The 22593-nt window shown below is 37.2% G+C and overlaps 1 protein-coding gene across 2 annotated transcripts in view; it reads right to left on the bottom strand.

The window, feature by feature from the left end:
* The window catches only part of Vg (transcription factor vestigial), a 135361-nt gene that overhangs the window by 49786 nt on the left and 62982 nt on the right, over positions 1 to 22593 (bottom strand). The window lies entirely within an intron of this gene.

Genomic DNA, 22593 nt, shown 5'->3' with positions numbered 1-22593 from the left:
CAGTCAGTTGCTGCGAAACTTTGATCAATGAGGTAACGAAGAAAAACATTCACTATAGTACCTCTTAAACGCGAGCTGTCTGATCTTAAAATTAAAATTTCATAGACATTAAAAAAACTGATTATAGTCTTCTCCAATTCACATTTGATTATCACGATTCCACCTTCAGAATAAGCGAAGCCAAGCTGCGTAAATTCATTCCGCTTCCTTAGACGCACGTATATTAGTAACAAGATAAATTGGGAAGACGAATACGGGACCCGGCCGATATTCATTATACCTAGAATCCTATCTAACGCCACGGACCGAGCACCGCCGGTACATCGATCCTCGAGATCGTACCGAACACGATCGTAATGATCCCAGAAACTGCGTGTCGGTGTGCATGGGGTACGTGCCAACCCGACGCGATGATAAAGGATGCGCGATTGCAGTCGCGTATACGGTGCCGGTAGCCATTATTGTTGCGCGAACTATCGCGAATAAATCTGCCGGATGGGTATGCATAAATTATAAGCTGAGACCTGATGAATCGAAGAATCAACATCTACTTTTTTTTTTTTTTTGAAAGTGGAATCTGAAATTTTTTACAACAAATAACTACTGTCGTGGGTCCTGATGTTAACACTTTTATGAGGAGGCAGTGATTATTCATATTTGTATTTAAAGATTGTATTAAATTGATGAATTTTCGCTTTATGTAAAACAGTGATCAGTAATTTAAGAAATTCGTTTTGAAAGGGAAATGATGCTGAAATCACACGCATAAGTGGATTCGTAATTTCTCCTTTCTGTTTTGTAAAAATATTTGAATTTCTTTGAAAGTATACTACATAGGTAAGAATATTATAGTTTTACAATTTACCTATAAATAACATATCGCTCATTTGTTGACACAGTACATCAAAAACTTATTATCTTTAGGTTATTATCATGAAAGTAACGTTTCTTGTACAAAATGACGATATTTCTCTTTCTTGAAAATCATAACTTTTTAATTATGTCATTGTTACAGCAAATGAGCAACTTTTATAGTCGCAGTCATATTTACTTTAAAATCTTCAAAGCATAAGTTTAACTCAGACTGAACGAGTTAAAGTTAGCGTCTATGAAGCGCCAGTTAGGGAAGCTTTAGTCCCACGCATTTATCCCTCTCCTAGTTAGACTGTTTATAGAATGAATTAGACTTTCAGACTCGCTAATGAGTGATCACAATCGCCCTAGAAGCTACAAGTGTGTCTGTGCAATGTGAACACATGTCCAAAGCTCATCATTCGGCGGCGCAATACATGCAATTGAGGTTGCGTATGCGTCGTGGTAGCCATTACTGTTGCGCGAGATCCCACGAATGAGACTGCCCGACAGATGGGCGTGCATGAAGTTAAGTATAAGTTTAACCCTGGCAAATCAAGTGAGAGACTTAAATAGTCCATTTATCGGCTATGGTATTGTATGCCAAAAGCCTAATCCTTTTTCAGATTTAAGTCACTCTACTCGTAATATGCTCTTTCATTACAAATCCAGTTTAATATGCAACCATTCTTAGGACTGTAAAACTGTACCGAATTGCTGAAAAAATTAATTTATTTGATTCAACACATATTCATTTAAAATACATTTTATATTCAATTGAACTATTTCTTGTAGGTATGCCCATCCAATGCAATCTAATCACAAGTCAGCAAGGAAATCTACGTCTTCGAATGCTGTAACTGTTGAAAATTTCAAGTTCCTAATGTGCAAATTAATTTTGAGTAACATGTTTCCTGCAAATTAACAATCCAACAGAAAAGAATAATGACTAAACCTTTCAGGAGGTATAATTACACCATATATACAGGTCTTCACTTACAATTAATATGTATACATACATACATTTTGTCATCTATAATTCATAAACCTACAAAAAGGCTAAATATTTCAAAACGTAATTTTTCCTGGTACCGTACTAGTCCCAAACGATATTGCTTATTTATTAATTACAAGTGCTTTAAACAAGTATAATAGTAACTATCATAGTTATTGACGTAACGGAATACTCATTTCAGACAGTTGTAATGGGATTCTATAGTTTCCTATCCGGACAGTGACTATGACAATCTACTAATTTTTAAAAAACTAACTAATTTTTATATATGTATATTTAAAAAATGAAAGCTTAATAGCAATTTCCTTACTCTTAATTCTGCTCGTATTTTAAGATTTAGAACCATTCCCTAAATTTCCCTTACCTGTAGCCAAACACCACACATGAATCGATATATGTATACATTTAACAACGCAAGTCACCAACTATGTTTTTTAGATATCGTTCCCTGCTCTACCACAAACTTCAACAAGACTAACTCTGGTCAACTTGATGCACTTAGAATCTCATAAGAGTGACCAAACGCTGTCAACGTTTCCCCTTCAATATTTCTCCCATCTCCCCACATTTCTACCCAGAAGCTACAAACGAATGACACCCTCTGCATTTACAAAATATGCACACCTCTAAAAGACTGGTAGAAAAGACTGGTCAAAATAAGTAATATCCAACCATCCAACAAAGTCGCCGCGCTGTTCGCCTCTGTGTCTTGTCCCCCCAATCAGTTTGTCGTCTCCATGGCTCCTCTTCCGCCGTTGACAAGTAACCTTTTGGCGTGTATATCGAGCCGACCGCGTACCCCGCCTAACCAATTACGTCCATACATCAGCAGTGGGTAGTAACGCACGAAAATAAGCTTGACGGTGATGTATGCAGTGACTGATGGCGGCTGGCGCGGTGGACGTGTGGGACGAAAGGAAAGCCACACTCGCGGCTTGCAACGCGAATATACGCGCGCGGCTACGCCTTTCGAGATGTTATCATTATCTACTATAATAAACCGGGCCCCGACATTCCACGGGGTAGTAGATCACCGGCGTGATCCGCCAAAGAGCGAGAACCGGGCATTCGCGAGCCGAACGATGCCGAATGATGACCGCCGGCATTCGGGGAACGTGCAATTGATCATGAACTTGAGCATCGTCGTCGGCAAGAAACTCGCTGCTCCCGGTTCTCTTCGTTTTCTGCGCGCGCGCGATTCCGTCGGCTCCCGATGCCACGCCGTTTTTTCGTGGCAAGTTCGAGAAACCGATTTCGGTGAAAATCCCCTGACAGGATGGGGAACAGGAGGAACTTGGCCGAGTGTGCACAGCTTTGGGGTGGCCTGTTTCTTAAGTGGAACGAGTTTGCAAACTGAGATAGTTGCAGATGGTTTGTACAAAAATGTGTGTACAGAAAGGATGTTTGATACTGTTTTTATGGATATGGGTAAATGTATGCAAACTTCTGGGAAAACGGTCTTCAAATTAAGAGGGAAACGCATAATCAGGACTTGATTGGTACTTAGATGTTTGTGATGTGAGAAATTACATTGAATGTAACATTATGGACAGTAGCTGATACATATATGTATATTGTACATACGTACATATGCGTTTCAGAAGGTTCATCTTATCTTGAAGTAGTAAAATATTATCTTGAAATCCATTTTTAAATTGCTGTGTACTAATCTTAAAGTAAATATTATGAATGTTTACGTTACTTATTTGCTAACGAGATCTGAGTCTGTCTATTAATATGATTATAATTACAACACTGAAAGGGGAAATATATTTAACACATAATGTATAAGTATTCTTATTATATAATCATTAAAGTGTATTAACTCCATATAATTAGAAGCTTCCAATAATGAACTGAAAAAAAACAGCAATGTACTAAATAATTCTAGTATTTATACCGCCATCCAAAAATATTAAGAGACTTGCTTAATCGTAACAAATAATGTATCTAAAAGAAGAGATACATTATTTTTTTGCTTTATCAAACATTGAAACATATATTCAATAAAAATAATCCATTAAATACTTCATCAAGGACCCTAATAATATTTATGTAAGTATTTTTTATCGTGCTTTCATCAATACTTTCATAATTCTAAGTACCTATCCGGATTATTTATTTTTGTATTGTACTAGATAATACATTCATTCATATCAGAATAAAATTCTGTGAAAACATAACTATTATTCATTTAACTATTTCGAGGATTTAAATAAAGGCATGTATAAGCTATACTTCTAGAATACATTAAATGTATATTTACAGTGGAATTTGTAAGAAAAGCAATGTACTGCGTACTATTAATAATTTACATTGTAAAGTGAAAGTCCATTCAGAATGGTAGGTTTTCTAATATTTTTGAGCGAGGGTGTACATAAATCCCCGATTTCCTGTGTAGATCAGTAAAAGTTCTAAGAAAAGATATGTCGAATGTTCAGAATATTTCTTCCGTACCCTCTGCCCCCCCCCCCCCCCCCCTCCCTCCCTCGCCGTTTACATAGGTTCAATTAAACCAGACAATAATTCGCACTCGTGTTCGCGAAAGGGCGGAAAAGAAGGTAGCAAAAGTATCGGGAATTAAATCGGTGAACCTCCCATAGATTACTACACTGAAGCATCTAGCGTTGGCTGGACGACAATGTGGTAATTAATCGAAGTAAGCCTGTCCGCGACGACCGCCTCTTCCTCCTTTGCTTTTTCTCTTTCGCCCCGAGGCGCGCTGGCTTCCTTCGAAACGGTGCACGTCCTCGACATCTCGCGACCAACGAGCAACTCTAGCCAAGAGCTGCTCGCGGTCTTTCAAAGCATTCCAAAGCGCGAGTGCCTGTTTCTCCTGTTCCCCTTCGCTCCCACCCTGCCTCTTTCACCCCCTTCCCTCGATGCCATCCACCACCGGTGTCGAGTCACTTCGCGAACCTAAGGCCGCGTCTTTATTTGTTTCCCCTTTTGTCTTATAGATCTCTGAATCTTTGTATCGCATCCTCCGCCTTTCGTCCTGTCCCCTGCCTACTTTCATCCCCTCCACTGGAACAGTTAATACCCCGATGATCCGCGACATTCGTTTGGATTTATATTCCCCGCAAAACGGGGAACCCTGGTCGGCTTTGACTGTGCAAGGAATCCTGTATTCGTCATGATCGTTGCTCATTAAGGTTCTTGCTCGGTTTGCATCCACGAAGTATCCAGGAATACTTACACTGGAGCTGGTTTTTGTAAGTAGGAAAGGGGATTAATCGTAAGTACTGATAATTTATTGGATTCGTATGGGTGAACTTAGAAAGAGTTAGGCATAGACCTTCTTGCTGATGCAGATGTTCGTTATTCAAGATAAATTAGATTCCTTCATTTGAGGCCCCGCTTTATATAATCAGTTGTCTAGGTGTCTGTTTAGTCTATAGTACTTATATTTTTGCAGCTGTTACTTTCTTTTAGTGTAATATTTTATACAGAATGAGTCTGTCACAAAATGAGCTTTCTAATGTATAAATGTTTTAATACCTAAATGATATAATCATTGTTACATGATTTATGATCAAATTCATAATAATGTATCGTAAATACAGCCCTCAAATACTGCAACAGCTTCACGGAGAGGTTTTGCATAAACCAAAATATAGTTTGCAGAAGCTAGCTTAAATGATTAAATAACTGTATGTTTTGAAATAATATTTCTGAGTAATGATAAAATGTTTTCACGCTAAATAAACGATATTTGAAGATTCTGAAATTAAGAAGTCAAATACAGTCACACACTGAACTCTCAACTTTTTATTAACCCATAGGATGTGAATCTCAGAAGTGTACCAAAAACTTTGAAGGAAAATATGTTGCAGGTATCATAATATAATAGTTGCACTAACAAGAACTTTATGTTAACTAAAATATCAAAGACGATGCATAACATACATTTATAAATTATTCTGACCTAATTCGCAAAACACCTGACATCGTCCCACTAATTCACGTAGCAAAACTTGTTAAAATTTGTCCATCACCCGAACCATGTCAAAGCGGTTCCCGAAAACCGTATAAAACCAGAGAACCGATCGAGTATAAAAAGAACGACTAACTGTCCAGTTGACCGATTGTCACGTCAATTCAAAGACCAGCTAGGGGAGGAACTTTGTCAATCTGTTCAACAGTAGGGGAATAGTGGGAGGAGATCGGAAACAACCGACGATACGAAAAAGAGTGGTCAACGACGACGAAAAAGGGATGAAAAGAAGCGTCGACCACGAAAAAGGAGAGTAAGAAATGGTCGATGGAGGGAGGAGGCGAAGTCAGTAACAAGCTACCACGGGGTACCTCGCAATTTGTTTGCCGGACACGGCCATTCGTCGACACGATTCTCCTATCTTCCACTAAGATGAGAGAAGTCCGACTCTCTACTCTCAGCCCACAGATCTCCACCGCGGCGCTGGATTACGACTATTGATAAGGCGCCGGTGAACGAGTTCCCTTTAGTTAAGTTTAGTTCATTAGCAAACCAGCCAGATGGACGATGGAGCGATCCCTCGTTCGACCGACAAATTACAACGAGATCGATCCCCAGCCCCTTCCTTTGATTCCAGCCACTTCGGAGACACGAGAGACCAGGTTGCGAAATGGGGATATATGAATTGATCGACGAGATTTGTCAGTTAAATATTCTGATTTGAAACTAAACACTGACTCGACTGAGCAACTAATTTCAGAATATTGTTAATGTTGCAACGAACTTATAACGAGGAAATACTGTACTCATTATCTATTCTAGAAATGTACAAAGTTTTATTTAAATCAGAGAGATACACTTCCCTAACATTCCTTCTAAATTCATTCAATGGTCCAACATTCTTAGAATATCCCATCTATCTTAAAATTATAAATATAGCTTCTAGCTATGGAATTGGAAGCATAAGCAACTACATATTTTACTTGTTTAACTACATACAGCACAATGTTATAGGTCAATGGCAAATTATCCTTGACTGCTGAAATTGTTAAATAATATTTAAATACATGGGTGGTCATGTATACGTACATAGCAATTAATTTATTACTACCAGCCTTGGATTATTTCTTACTGGTTACTAATTGTCTTAAAGATATATCGAATGCCATAAATATGTCGACCTTTTAATTAATCTCACTGTAATCCTCAAGTGAATAAAAGTGAAAATAAGCGAAAGTATTATAAGTTATATAAAATTGGGCATCTTATTTTGTGTACCAGGACTTCTATCACGAGAATATTTGTTAGTTAATTCAAAGATAATATGGAGAAACGATGTAACATCTCCAATGAGAAAGAAGCTTATATTGCTGGATTTTATCAAAGATGGCAATCTGTCTCAACATCAAATCACAGATAATTTCGCAATAAGAACCAATTTCACAAAGAGAAGTACTTGAACAACTTGAAAATTTTGAACAATCCTAATTCAGTGGGCAGATTGTAATATCATACAATGATAGCTACCTGTAATATCACAAACTTTCCCTTTTAAACTTCTTCATCTAGTTTAATCTGTGGCAATAATTTTATGCCTCACTTGTACCCCACCAAAACGTGAAACGAGAGCAACTGGGAACGTGAAATCCGAAGAATCCAGCTAAAGCCACGCGTATTAACACTCCCTCACAGGCTGGCCGTGATATCAGCCGAGTATCTCGATCTGTCAACCAGGACGACTGTTACCCGGCCGTTTTTCGTCGGCATTAATATTAGCGAGAGCGATAATAGTGCCGACAACTAACGTTCCTGCTCCGCGAACACGTGGCGGCGAACTTGAACGGACGATTCCACACGTCAACGAAGAATCGTTGGACTTCAACGCGGCTCATGCTACATTCCGCTTGCACTCTCTCTCTCCCTTTTCCACTCCACACCTTCCTTATTTCCCAGCCACGTAAATTGCACGTGTAAACTGGCGCTATGAATTTCTCGGCAACATAATCGTAAAGCCGATAAATAGAGCGGGATTCCAGCGGGCGTCGAGAATCGTCCGCTGAGATCTCGGTACTTTAATAACCCGTCATTTTTATCATATTCTCACCTAACGTCGCGACCAGATTCAATTAATCGACTAGCTCTATGGGCGAAAACGGAAGGAAGAAAAGGATTCGCCGCAGGAACGTAGATTTTCTAGAGGAACTCCGCTCGAGGTTCCATGCCACGCTCCGCTCGATCCAGGTGTCTCAATTAAACGAAAAGGCGATTAAACGCAAACGATGGTTCATGATGAACGAGTCCTGGAGATGGAAAATGCACCGCGATCTATGCTAGATTCCAGTGATTTACGAAGTCGGATGACGAGGTGCATTCCTGGATCGCCTTTAATGGGTACGATTTCTCGAGCAACTTCTGCACTTCGATTTTTGCATGATAACGACCATAGCCGCGTTGTTTGAGCTATGAAAGATTAAATATGTACAATGTCGTTTCATATGCGGACCGTTTAGAATATTCAACGTTTAATGTAGTACTTGGGAAATTGCCTAATGATCCATATGGGAATTTTTTAAATATTAAATGTTTGAGACAAAGACGATTGAAAAAGTAAATTACAACAAGTAGAGTACAACTTAGTATGCAATTCTTTTATACAATGATTAAGGTAAAATAAAATAAAATTAATACAATTACTATACTGTGTTTCATATTATAAAAGCACTGAAATTAAATTAAACTAAATATTTTGAAGTATTTTAATATTCCAAGGTTTGGCATTCTTTTTAAGCATCATTTTATTTTTATTCAAATTCAGTCAATTTAATATTCGTTGTAAATATTTCAATCCCGTTTTATAGTTATGAAATGCAGTATGTAATGAACGAAATTAAGTATAGTAGAATATAATGTCAATAATTGTCATCTTTGCATAATGTTTCCTTGATTAAAAGAAATTATACTACGAATAATTGTAAGTTTTGTTTTGTCCATCATATGTGTTTTGTGAGTGATCACTCGGTCAAAGGTACTGACTATAAACCATGAAGAAGAATGTAATGATGAGATATGTAATCTTTATGTCTTTATCTTTTGGGATGGGTAATCCATTAACGCCTAATATTCCACGCATAATCTTATCGTCAATTAGGACTTCTAACACCATCAGCAGTGTCTAATCACCCTAGTTGTTAGCGATGGATGACTAAAGTCAATATTGTCACAGCGTACTTATTATAAGTAGACCATAAAAATAACTCATTAGAGCTTGATATTTTCTCAGTACTTGCTTCCGACAATTTAATACTGTGGGGGACTTAAATTATTTCTGCATTTATATCAGGTTCTATCTAGCTTTACAGATTTCCTATTCTTTATCAGAACAAGACTATTACAAAAACTTGATACTATTACAATAAAGTTGTTTTAGAATATAAATTTCGACTTTTCTACTAAAATCCATATTTTTCGATTTCAAGAACTTCTCACCTCACATCAACCAATACCGCACAAACAGTTTCTCAAAATTCACAAATCAAACTCTGTAATTCTTCCATCGACCATCTCACCCCCCTCCTCTTTCCCTGAGCAACATAGTTGTGGAGCTTCAAACGTGGTCTTCGGACATCGACAAACGAGCGAGCCCCCTCCGATAAGGGCTCGTTCGGTCCGCCAAAAAGAATTGTGCCGGTATCTGTTTAATGTTCTTCCCCGTGAGTACCATAGCAGCCAGATATCCCTGAGTAATATTACCGCATCGCGATATAAATGAAAACGTATCCCGGGACGTGAGATCAACGGGCAAAGGCGCAGTATCGAGGGGACCTTCCTGCCTCGCGAGATCCCCGGCAGGAGCTAGGCGATCCGGACCACTGGACAGCGGGGACGGGAATAGGCGCGTTAAAAGCCATGAAAGCCCCGAGAGATACCGGTGAGACGAGGCCTTTAGTGTCCTGTTATCAGGCCTGATCCGATACGGTCACCAATAACTTCGGCTACCTACCGCAGCGTCTCGCTAAAGGTTATGCTCTCGCTGGCCAGCAGCCACCGGCCGTCAGACGATTTACCAACGTATTACTACGCGTACCGTCTCTCGGCTCATTGAAAGTTCGCGCCGGTCAATAGTTGTCCAATAAAAAGCCGCTCTTTACATCCGCGCTGCGTAACGCGCCGCCAGCTATAACCGAGATGCATAACTTAATGCACTTTATCGGGGACTCAGTCTTCTGTTTGCTGCCCACCTGTCGCCGGTGATTGTGGCGCTTTAACGACCGAGCTGCGGGCGCGTGCGTTGCGCTAGGACAATGTATTTGCTATTATTAAGTCTGTAAGAGAAAGGAGGATTTTAGTAAAACAGCTATTTATAAGCAATTTAGTTAAAGGAGCTTATACGAGGAACTTGAAGTAATTATTAGCATTCAATGGAATGTTAATAATGAAAGATGTTTATAGTTTGTCAGTCTTTCTGGAAACATGTTTTGTACTGCTAATTTCGTTGAATATTCTATTAGAAGATCGAAGGAAAATTGTGCAGTACCGACCGATATAAGCTTCTTTGTTATAGCTTGAGCTAGAGTTGGTAAAAATCAAATGCGTTAATGAAATGGAAATAAATTATGTTTGTGAAATTTGATACCAAGATTTTATAAGTCTCCGGAAGTTTAAAAGTTGTGATTTGTGTGAAATAAGGAATTGTCCAGCACTGGTTAATTATTTGATTAGTAGATTTTTAGGTCCAAGTAATTATTAATTAATATTAGTAAAAATAATTTCAAAAGTCAGAATGGAAAGTTTTACGTATTTTATATATTTATATATTCTCATTTAACACTGCACTGAATCTTCTTTCGAATTTAGCTTTGGTCGGTATTGCATGTCTCTGTTCTAATTATAGTAGAGTTTATTCTGCTTTATGACGTAAAATAAAACTGTAAGAAAAGGAGTAAATGTTACAAAACATCGCTTTAACCATAAGTTATGCTATTATTTGTATTTTTCTTTCTTAACACGTTTGTAATTTACTTTTTTGGTATGTTTATAGTTTGAAACTTTTCGTCTATCCCAGCTACTTTAAAGTAGCCCTATAACATTTTAGGATGTCAGTTCGAAATTTCCAATTCGTTCTAGTAATTTAGGTTGAATTTCTCGGGGGACTGACAGCGAGACCATTACATTTTCACGCTCCCAATTAGAGCCTGTTGGCTTGACTAATCTAGGCGCCTGGACCTGGGTCACCGAAATCCTCAAACAAAAGAAACTCCGCCTTCATTGTGCACCTTGCTGCATAGAAAAAGGTTTCCAGTATTTCAATTTGAAATACTCAATTTTATAAGTTTATTTGGACAATACCCTTAAGACACTTGAGAAATAATAGAACAATTTTAGGAAGAGGAAGATAATATTAAATATCAACTTCAAAATAAATCGAAAAGGTTGGTATTCGATAATTCATAGAAAATTTATATTTCTATAGAATATTTCACATTTGTAAATATTCTATTTTTATATAGTATACCATGGCTTACTAATAAATTCATAAATAATCAATAATATTTTAAAATAAAAATATTTCGTTTAGAATTAATAAATTTGGCTACGTACCGATTCTGTAGTATAATATAATAAATTGAAATTCATTAAATTGTACTGCAATAATTTTCTCGACATGTCAACTCTTTTAATTTGAATGTTACAATCGATTTCAATAACTTTTAATCCACGCTACACAAATTTCAGTACAGGGATTCACAATTCAGTTAATAGTCCCTTTATTCGCTGACAAAACGTGAAAATTACGATTATACAGGCACACGCAAAACATTTCATTTCCTTATGACCTGTGTGCGATATATGAATTCCTGTCTGACATTTCATTGCATCAAACAGTGGCCGAACTACTCTAGGAATCCGACGAATGTCCTCCACGGGTAGACACGCGTGGTTTTCTTCAGGTTTCGCCCAGCTCACCGTTTCACCGTGATTACTTTATCTTTCTGCCCATCGTGTATGGGCAATAGCAATTCCATAGCAAAAATAAGCTACGTAATCGCAAAATCTTCCACAACCATAGGCGTATCTTCTTGGTGTTCCATTTGTATTTGTGGTAGCTTTTTCCCCGATGATACCGATATTGCCATATTAAACAGATACGGCTATTCAAAGTATTTAAGCTTTTAACATCAATGGAATTTGGTATTTGTCGGGTAAATATGGAAGAAGAAACCTTTAATGACTTTTACAATATGGAATAACCAAAATTTAATATCTATTAATATTTTATATTTGTGTTATGATTTAAAATACAATTCGGAAAAAATGTTAGATTACAAAATTGGTACAAAAATGAAAGCTTGCAGTATGTCGTATGACTTTAATTATCTTGCAAGTTTTAACTTTTAAAAGATGGTATTAAGCTATTAGTTATCAAAACTTAGTGTGTTATTTTAAATTTTAATCAATATAACAAGTATCAATTAGTACTTTTAGTGTAAGAAGGAAAATAGAAAAGTGGAGCACCATCGTGCATCGACCACTTTTCTCTAACTATCCATAACTTGGGTTAGGAATAGGTCATATATTCATATGACGTTTTGAACCTATTTTAGTTGAGTGGGTTCATCCCCTGAAGAACTGACATGCATTTATGAATCACCCTGTATAGCTAGACCAGGTAAAAAGAACAACCAGTCGCCCCGATGTAAGCAATCGATATTGGAGGCATGAAAATAAGGTCGAACGATTATCTCGCACGAGACGAGCGTACCAGATAGAAGTAGGTCGATTGATTGCCAACGATCGTGACGCATCGTAAGAAACGATCGCGTCGCTGTACGCGATCCCCTTTCAAAAATAATTCTCCCAGGTCCACGCGCGACACTTAAATACCTATCATTCGTTACGCAGCTCGACCAGATTACCCGCGAGAATGCGATCCTTTACACCGGTGGCCGTGATTCGATTAATATTGAACGATCTGTTTCAATGCGGCTACCCAACCACTTCAACCTAACTTTTCCCCGCATAGCTTTGAGACCACTCCATCGCACTTCGTTACCTCGCCATAATCCCTTCTTCTTCTTCTTCTTCTTCTTCTTCTTCTTCTTCTTCTTCCCTTCTTCCCGTTTTTTACTTCTGCTGCACGGTATTGCATTAGTCCCGATACAAGTATATTGAGGACGCGTGGGTTCGTCTGAATGCAGCGAGGACTCTTATTACATAGACTTCTGGAAGTTGCTACAGAGGCCTAAAGCTATGTCCTCAGTGAAGCAACAGCAAGGATCTTTGTTGATATTCCATACCTTTTGACAAATCTGCCACTTGGCAGTAAAGAAACTGAATGTTTCGTCAAGGATCTTCACGCTTTTGCTGTCAGCAGCAAAAATTACCGTTGCCTGCATGTCCTGTTGACTTTTTCTTTCTTGGAACAAATTGACGGGTCTACCTGCGTGTAGACAATTTGTTGCTAGAAATAATCTGAACCTGATATCAGAACAAAACATGATTTTCTGGTTATGATCCTTCAATGCAGACAAACTGTTCGTAGAAGTTAGTATTTGTGGGACAGCTAACAAAAAATTCTTCGTTATTGTTGCAGTGAGGATGCAACTTAAGAAACAGGTTAGTGGAAGTCACGAAGGAATGTTGCTTCCACTTGTCAAGCAATCTGCTTGGAAAATTGAACTTTTAAATGCTTTTAAATCTATTTATGTAGGAGGTTTGCTTCAGGTGAAGAAGAAAGAGTGAAAATATTTTTAATAGTTTATATGTTTAGTTTATGACAATTTAAATGTCAATTAATTGTCTCGTCCTAATCTAGATTCAGTATGTATTAGAAATTAAAGTTGTAGCGGTTTAACTTCCGAAAAAATAAAAATCGGAAATAAATTTTCAGAGAGCAAACTGTATTTTTTGTTAATAACGTAATCGAGATATTATTATAACACTATGAAAATAATTTAAAAGTACTTTTATCTATAAAATTATTATTTTGTATATGTTTCATTATTATGTTTTATGAAAATAGAAAATGCATTTTATTTTTTTAATAATTTTTTTTTCTTGTGGTATCCTGAGTACTTGAGAGAGTTTTAATTACAATATTTGTAATGAATATTTGTGACGATCACAATTGTAGCTGATTTAACACCATCTGTTGTATTAGAAGCTGGATTATGTTTGTTGCTGATAGTAATCCTTAAACACCTGATAAAGTAAGGTAAAGAACGAGTTTCTTAAAAATGAGCGTGGACCGGCGTAACTTAAAAAATCCAGCGATTGAAAGTAGATATCTGCTCTCCCTCATTTCCATACAATACCACCAATCTGTCAGAAGAAACCCCTATACGACTTAATACCGCATTAGATACTCCAACAAAAGTGTACGCTAAGTTAATTTAACTTTTCACAAGTCCCTAGAGTCTTCCAAAATATCAATTATCGTAAAAAATAAACACAAAGGAACATATTTGATAGATCGTTTAAATCACAAAAGGATCAAATACTCGCCAGTAATAAAAGGGTCAGTCAGATATATCAGACTCTAAAAAGTTCTCCAAAAATCACGAAAAGGCTAAAAGAAAGAAAACAAGATGACAGGATGCTGGCTGTGTATCGAGAAGGTATCGGTTCAAGAATCAATCTCCGGCATCGGCGAAGCCAGCAAACACCGGCGATCGGAATGCGATCCTCAGAAAACAGAGGTGGCCGGTGAACGCAGTGGCACGGAGCCGTAGCCCCCTTTAGCGCGTGTCGCAAAGAATGGCGTTCCTAGACTAAAAACGGAACAGCGGCAAGGAATGTAACGTTGCAGCACACCTTGCTCGCGGGCCTGTGACACGAGTTCACACGGGGACGCTATAGAAACGTGCGTGCGCGGTCCACACAATTAACGCGATCTGGCTTGGCGAGCGTGAGATATGGCGACGTCGTACCGATAATTGTTGTACATCCAAACAATTCCGCGACTATCCGACCTGCCATCAGCCTATATCGCATCAGTCTAACGTGTTACTTTTCCCTACCGCGCGACCTTCTCGTTGGACGCCGCGCCGCAGGATTTCTTTTCGACGCCATTCCACGCGCTGAATTTCCTTTGCTGAGTTCTTTTTGCAGGAACAGAGGAGCTATGCAAGTTCCCTTGGAGGTATTAAAGGAGTAGTTGAGAATATCATGATAAATTTCGCAATATGAGCTTTTAAATATAAGACATGTCGTTTTAAAAGAATGCTGAGTGGTTCAAGAGCAGTGTAGTTAACCAAAGACTTTGGATTTTTGAATAGCACAAAGTATAGATAGTATTTGATTATGCTTTTTGAAATGTACGAAGAGTAAATTAAAGTGTTCATGACTTGAAGTGATTCAGTACTCCATCAGATTATATTAAGTTATTTTTAGTTTTTCATAACACGAAACTAAATGCTGGAAGAACATTTTTCGTTTTATGAATGTGGCAAAAGTATTTAAATTTCTATTTTTCTAGGATATGGACTGTCACTGTATGAGTAACACGAATTCTTTTGAAAGAACCTTTGCGTCACTAGATTCGTTTTCAGTACAGAATACAAGCGATATTTGAGTCTTTTTCAGAAACATAGGTGGTATTTATGTAAACAGATACTTTCAGAATAAATATTATTTAAGTTTCATTTGAAGAATTGTAGGGAAGACCTAGTGCTACAAAATTTGTGGAAGAAGTTTTGCCTTTACAGCGTCTATCACACCTACAGGTGTCAATAAAAGAGACATACATGATATCAAGAATACCGTATTCAATTAATCCAACATTAATAAAGTAAGTTGTGATAATCTTCCACTAAAAATATAAAAATACACAATATCCTTCGTATAAAAACATATAATACTCTTAAATATAAAGATTAGTGATCTTTGTTGCCAATCTCACATCTGCTGTGACAAAAGTTCACCGTAGGAATACCAAGTTAAAAGAATCGAACTAATAAATGATGGTGTGCAGGCAAGTAGATATTGCGATTAAATGCAACTGTTGTGATAGTCGCAGAGTAAACTGGTGACGTTAATAGCAGAAATTTCCTCGTAAATCTACCACAAAGCTGGGCAGTTGAATGAAAAGGACAGCTGCTTGCAGTCCGATTCTGGTGCAGTTCGCTATATGTAATCCAGCGGGTCATCCAGTGTGATGAATTGCTATCAAGGATAGAGCAGTTCCCCAGTTCCTTGCTCTTGTTTGATGTTAAACGTGGTTAATGTGGTCTTCTGATTCTAACTTCCCGTTTGATCTTGACACGCAAATCTATGCTTCTGTGGTAATATCAGCATAGAATGTGCGACATTATTAAATTCAGGATTATTCTTCAAAGCGCTGGAAATAAGTTTCCAATGCACTTTGTCTCTTATACGTAATCATACGCGACTCAATGGGAAATTGAAGCTTCAGCGGTCGATGAAGAAGAAACGATATAGGTCTGTGATTATATTACAGCTTTATGTTTTGCAAAAAGGTAAATATGTAATTGTAGGTTAAGTTGCTTATGTTTCTTAATAATAATTTGTATTAGCTAGAGCTATTGATATGTATCAGGTACTTATGGATATGTACCCGGGATAGTATAAATTATCCGGATACTCGAAAGGTACCCGAGTTATCCGGATAACCGGGTAATTATGAGGTATCTGATGGGAGTTGAATATTTTAATTCAAGGTTCAAGATTTTTGAGGATTTTCACCTGACCACAATATTGATTAAAAAAACCACCGAAATACAATAATCGAATTGTTTTGCTGATACGTTACGACTCGTGTATACTTTATACATGCATATATGTTTATAGATATAAGGTAATAAAAACACTGATAATTTGCGTTTTTCTCACTCTTATCAAGAGACATTCAAATGATTACATTTAATCGATTAATTATAATGCAAAATATTCAAACAATAACACACTTAATTACTTGCAGTGCATTCTATTCATTGCCGATTATTGCCAATATTAGCCGAAAATTATTGAAAAACTATCAGCTTCCGATTCCGAATCGAGATTCTCAACTATCTCATTTACCCTGGTATCTCACGGATATTCGTGAGGTATCCGGCTACCCAATTATTTCACAAAACAACAGCTCGGTATTAGCATGTATTGCTAAACTTTCAAAAAACAAACGAACGGAAGATTATCATTAATTATACAGCAAAACTTCGTTTTTTAAATTCCATTAAAGTAAAAAATATTGCAACTACCTTCGAGTGTATTCATTTCAGATCAGAAGAAACCTTTTTAATTTCGAGAAAAACTGGCAAGTAATCTCTAACTTTTATTCTCTCATACGTTTTTAAAATTCTTAACTTTCTTGAATTGCACAGTAAAAATCATCGATCTAAATACAATCTAATTAGGATGGAAAACAATTTTCGGAATTACTCGCTAACAAGCAAGTTAGTAAAAGAACCAAACTATGGATGGCACACGAATACCTTTAGGCACAGGTTTCTATCGAACGGATGAGCAGAAACTTAACTAGGCGATCACAATGAACGTATAAATTCTGTTTAGCAAATTCGTCCGGGAAATGGTGAATCCGGCTGACAGGTTGTGCCGTCTCAGTCGTTCAAGGCGTACGAAACGAACGAGGCAACTGCTACAATAGTCGCCTCTGGCGATCAATGGCATCCGGTCGGTGATCGTAAATAACAATAAACCAGTTTACTCGAGGAACCGTCGCGTGGCTTCCGCGGTTCTGGGAAGCGGTACGAGTCGCTTGCACTTCATCAATGCGGCTGTGACGAGCGGCAATTAATTTCCCCGGACATGAATCGCGATCCGTTCACTGAAAGATTTTCCAAGAGCAAGGCAGGGACGAACAGGGGAACACTGACGCTGAAGAAGCTTCCTCGTTTCGCTTCCAATGCCACTGAGGAAAAATCTATGCCGACAAGTGAATCACCGGTTCTGATCGTAGGGGACTTTAGATTTTTCTGTTCCCGTCTTGGAAGGCTTCATACCAAGGTAAGACTAAAGAATTCTTTCTGTACAGTCTGGCTTTAGATGATGGAAGTGTTCTTCTTATTACTAATATGATACAGTGAAATATTGCTTTTAATGCAATAAAATTGGTTTCGTTTTTAAAAACGATAAATATATGAATAGTTTGTGTCTTTTGAGCTAAACATGTAGAAACCTAATACTAAATATTCTTCAAATATATTACACATTAATATTTTTACATCTAATATTAAAATCCAACAAATTCTCGAACACGTATATCAAGTCCATTTCATTTAGATATTATTAAATTTTTCACAATAGAATAATAAAACTGTAGGAAGTATTTTATGAATACATATAAGATATATTTGGATATTTTCTATATACTTTGCATACACTTTGCATACAACCTGTATGCGTTTTGCATATATGTATTTTATACGCTGTCTTATAATATCATATCATACATGCATAAATATTCACAGTCTTATATTTACATACATAATCTCTAAATCGTGAATTGTAGATGACTATCAAAATTTACTGAAATATTTGAAAATCCCACAACGCGAAATATTTTTAGCGATAACGAAATTCATATGTTACATGTGTACCTACTGCAAATTTATGGTCCCAAATATTCACTGCTGCTGCTGCATCGATCTGTGGCCTTTTTATGCCTTGCTAGATTTGAAAACAGAGTAGAACATTGTATCGTAACAGATACATCAACTACTGTGGATTCTTCTACAAATAGGACACTTCAATTTCCAATTCCACTAGTATTCTGTGGACTCTTTGTCATTACTAAAAAGCATCACCGGTATCTATAACCCCTAAACGTTGGCACATTTTTGCCTAGAAAAGCAATGTGTAAACTGAAATGAAAATTACACCAATAGAAAGCTTGTATTTTCCAAATTCAATGATCCATAAATATTCTACAATCAATGAAGAATTATTTAAAAGAACTTTCTTAAATTGGTTGGTAGTATGATGCATGTTATATGTATTTGAAAATGATGCAAGAAAACATGGGAATCCATATGGCATATGGAGGTCGTCGCTAGGGGTTTAATAGTACTATATATTAGCAAACTCATTTATCACTATATTTGGATCTCTAAATAAAAAGAAAAAAACATTTTATTGACTTAATCAGTAATCAGCAGTTCTAATTATTTTAGTACTTTTTTCGGAAATACTAAATTAATTGATAAATTGTAAATTAAATTCTCAGAGTCGTCAATAAAATAGCAACCGAGGCTACGATAAATTTTTCAAAGCAAAGAAAGAAAGAAAGTGCAGTCCGAACATAGTACGTTTTCATAGATATATTTGGCTATTAATTCATTACGGATAAATATCAACATTTATTCCATGAAATATTACGCGCAGCTATGTTTCGTGTTAGGTGATGTTAAGGTAAACATCCCAAAACTCAAACGTTTAAGATGTCAAATGTTTCAGTAAATGAACACCCTAAAAATGCATACCCCGATATTTGAATTATGACATCCCAGTAACCGAATATATACTTTATGATACTATTTTTTATTTTTAATTACACTAAAATTGAAGGTTAAGGTTGAATAAAATTAACGACAGTGTCCAAGTACCAGGACAAGGTCGTTTATTGGAACATTTATCTGAGATATCACCTATTGACCCCACTAGACGGAACAACAGTGTACAGTACAGCAACCCTCGTTCAAGATCTCGAAAAATCAAGCAACAACGACAGTATAGAGAGGACCCAGCCAGACAGGATCAGAAAAAAGCAAAGTGAGAGGCAGTCAGACGACGGGCGCTCTCGACTCGCTGGAAACTGGCCCTCGAGGAAAAGCTCATTCAATTCAATTCTAATGGGCGAATAGTTGCATTCGCGATACACCGCGTCGGAGCTGTACCGTCGGTCGGACAAGAGCTAGCGTCTCTCCGCCGCGACGGCTCCTACCCGCGTCTCGCTAGTCCTTTCAAATGATGAGAGTATTCTCACCACGTTTTCCGCGACAGCGGGGTATTACGGATCTTCAAAGCGCCGCCGTCGGCCTAGCGTATCCGTTAATATAAATTACACCCACACACGTTCGTGCAAGCGCCTCGAGGCCAGGCAACACAGCATTGAAAAGCCGTGTCGCGGGCAACGCGTCGACGTATTACCAGATTCTTAGGAATGCTTATAATTTTACGAGCCTCTTTAATATGCGCTTAGCTTCTGCTGCGGTAGCCTCAGCCTCCAATCCTTCCAACCCTCCACATCCCCCTGCCACCGCCCCACCCCCCTTGCATGCCTGCCTACGACATTTTCTACTTAACCTTTGAACCAAGATCGTTCGCGCGTAGCAGGTGCATTCCACCTTGCGGCGCGACGATCACTCGAAAATCTGCTCCGCGAAGGCGCGGTCGCCTCTTCCTCTACCGATGGAACGTCTATATTGGATACGACTCAGCGAAGAAAGATTCCATTGAGATTCAAGTTCCCGCTTTTTTTCCATCTATCACTTTTTTCTGGTTTCGGTACTCTGCGCAAGCGTCGACGGGGAAGCGCAGAAGGCTCGTGTATGGAAACGCAAGGAACGCTTGATGGTGAGCCGAGTTGCAGCGGTTGCTGTTTATGGATGGCTACTTTTACTTTTAGCTTCGCTTTGCGAGGAGAATGTTGACACGAATTTTAAGCGAGGCTAGGCTGAAGGATTTGCTTTTAATGGTACCTGCGACGTGTAGTGTACTATAGGGCGAGTTATGTTGCTTGAACGTTTTAATTATTTGTCGTATCTACTATTACGCTGTGGGCCATGAAAATAATGAGAGTAATGAAAAGATTTCTTAGGAGAAGATATTCTTGTGTAAAGTAATATTTACTTCATTTGTTTTGTTCGAAATGATTTCTAGACGGCTTAATATGTATTTTACAATATTAAAAGACTGAAAATTTATTTTCTTTGACCCTTTGATTCATAGCTGGATAGAAATTGCACCGTCATTTTAGTGCTTACATGTACTCAGTGAAATATTTTTCGTCCCACTTTAAGATATTAACATAACTCGAAATAGTACAGCAGTGTACAGCATAACCCACCGTTTTCATTTCGTTAAATAAAATTTAAGCACTCCTGGAATATTCTGTTGTTTTAAAATCCTGTAGTCCAAAGAAGTGAATACAATTTAATTCCCTCAATGCATTTACAACTCGATCAATCATGAAATTATATTGTCCCTAAACATGCTTACATGAACTTAATCTTATTAATTTTTTTATCGCGATAACAGCTACAGTATCTTCTCGCTATAGAGTGGCAGTTCATTGATGAGTTTATAGTGAGAGACACATTCTTAAGGCCAACTCATACCTATTAGTAGCTCAGGGCAGTCTTACCAAAGATATGAATGGTAATGCATACCGAGCTCTAAATAGTTTCGGAATATTCTGAATTAAGTAATGAGTTTATAATGAAAAAATACCGTATTAACATACATTTCCCTTATTTTAAATCATTCCATAGGTAGTTGAACTTTTCAACTATGGAATCTATTATAATGTGAATGTACAGGTATATTTGTACCAATTGTGAGAAATAAAGCCTTCGGTATCCATTTTATAACTCTGATGTCGCTTATATTATTGTGCAATTAAAATGAATCATGATTAATATCTCATACATGTATGTCATGTATGCATACAGTCCTTTTTGTAGGTACATTAATCAACTTATTAATCACAATTGTATATAATCATTCCGAGAATAAACCCAAGATTGGCTATGATAATTTAAAAACCCTTATTTATAAGTAATATACAATATTTATCAAAGCAAATAGGTCTTACTTTCACTCGGATTTTCTTATATGTTATAAGTTCATTATAAGTATGAACTTAAGTACTTATAGCGAAAAAATACTGCACTATTATTGGATAAAACAAGACAACAAACATCTGAATTAATCACGTAATACTGATAATGGTCAAAGTTATTAGATGATGTAGTCTGTAACAACAGTTTCAATCGAACTTCTTCCACTTTAAAATAATTAGCATTTCTAAGCTTTCCACAATACGTATTGAGACAACTCAATTAATTATTAATACAATTCCAGCTTTATTTTTCAAGTTAATTAAACACAAAGGATGAAGCTAAACTGTAGCCCTAATTCTTATAAATCTGAGCTTCTTACTATCACAGTATCACGTTAACAGAAACGTCATTTACGTGCACGTGTACAGAATACGTCGAGATTCAAATTTATAATTCCAACTTTCCTGATTTCTCAGGCGCACTGTATTTTTTAATGCTCAAGGTGCAAAACCAGTACTACACGCGAAAGTGAGTCGGTTCGTTTATGAGGCAGGTGAAGGGCCAGAGTTTTTGTTTCGAACGATACTTCCCGAGTCGCCATTTAAGCGCACGGCATAATCATCGAATGCAATTGGCCGATAATGCGACCAGTTGTAATTACATTAATTCTTCCATAATTACGAAGCTTGTCCAGTGTACGTTGGCCTCTGATCGACAGGCCGTGTTCGCGAAGAAAGTTGCACCCACGGTTGCAATTAAAATCTCCACAAATGCTGCCGCAAATGCTTACCGCATAATGCAAAGTCAACGACTGAATCAATGGACAGTGATAAAAGAAGGTAGGTATTTCTTGTCCAGATTACAGTTATCACGCTAATTAAGCCATATTGTTCACGAGAATCAAAATTTTCCAAAAATTGAGTAAAATATAGAAAATAAATTATATGCTGAAATAACAGTTTAAAATAAAACAGAATTTGTCAGTTGATACAAATAAACAGTTAACAATTAACAGAATTAGTAAAACCCAT

The sequence above is a fragment of the Calliopsis andreniformis genome, chromosome 1 (assembly GCF_051401765.1).
Source record: "Calliopsis andreniformis isolate RMS-2024a chromosome 1, iyCalAndr_principal, whole genome shotgun sequence".
Classification (NCBI taxonomy): domain Eukaryota; kingdom Metazoa; phylum Arthropoda; class Insecta; order Hymenoptera; family Andrenidae; genus Calliopsis; species Calliopsis andreniformis.
Note: the sequence above shows the minus strand (reverse complement) of the source record. Positions and strands in the feature narration are given on the sequence as shown.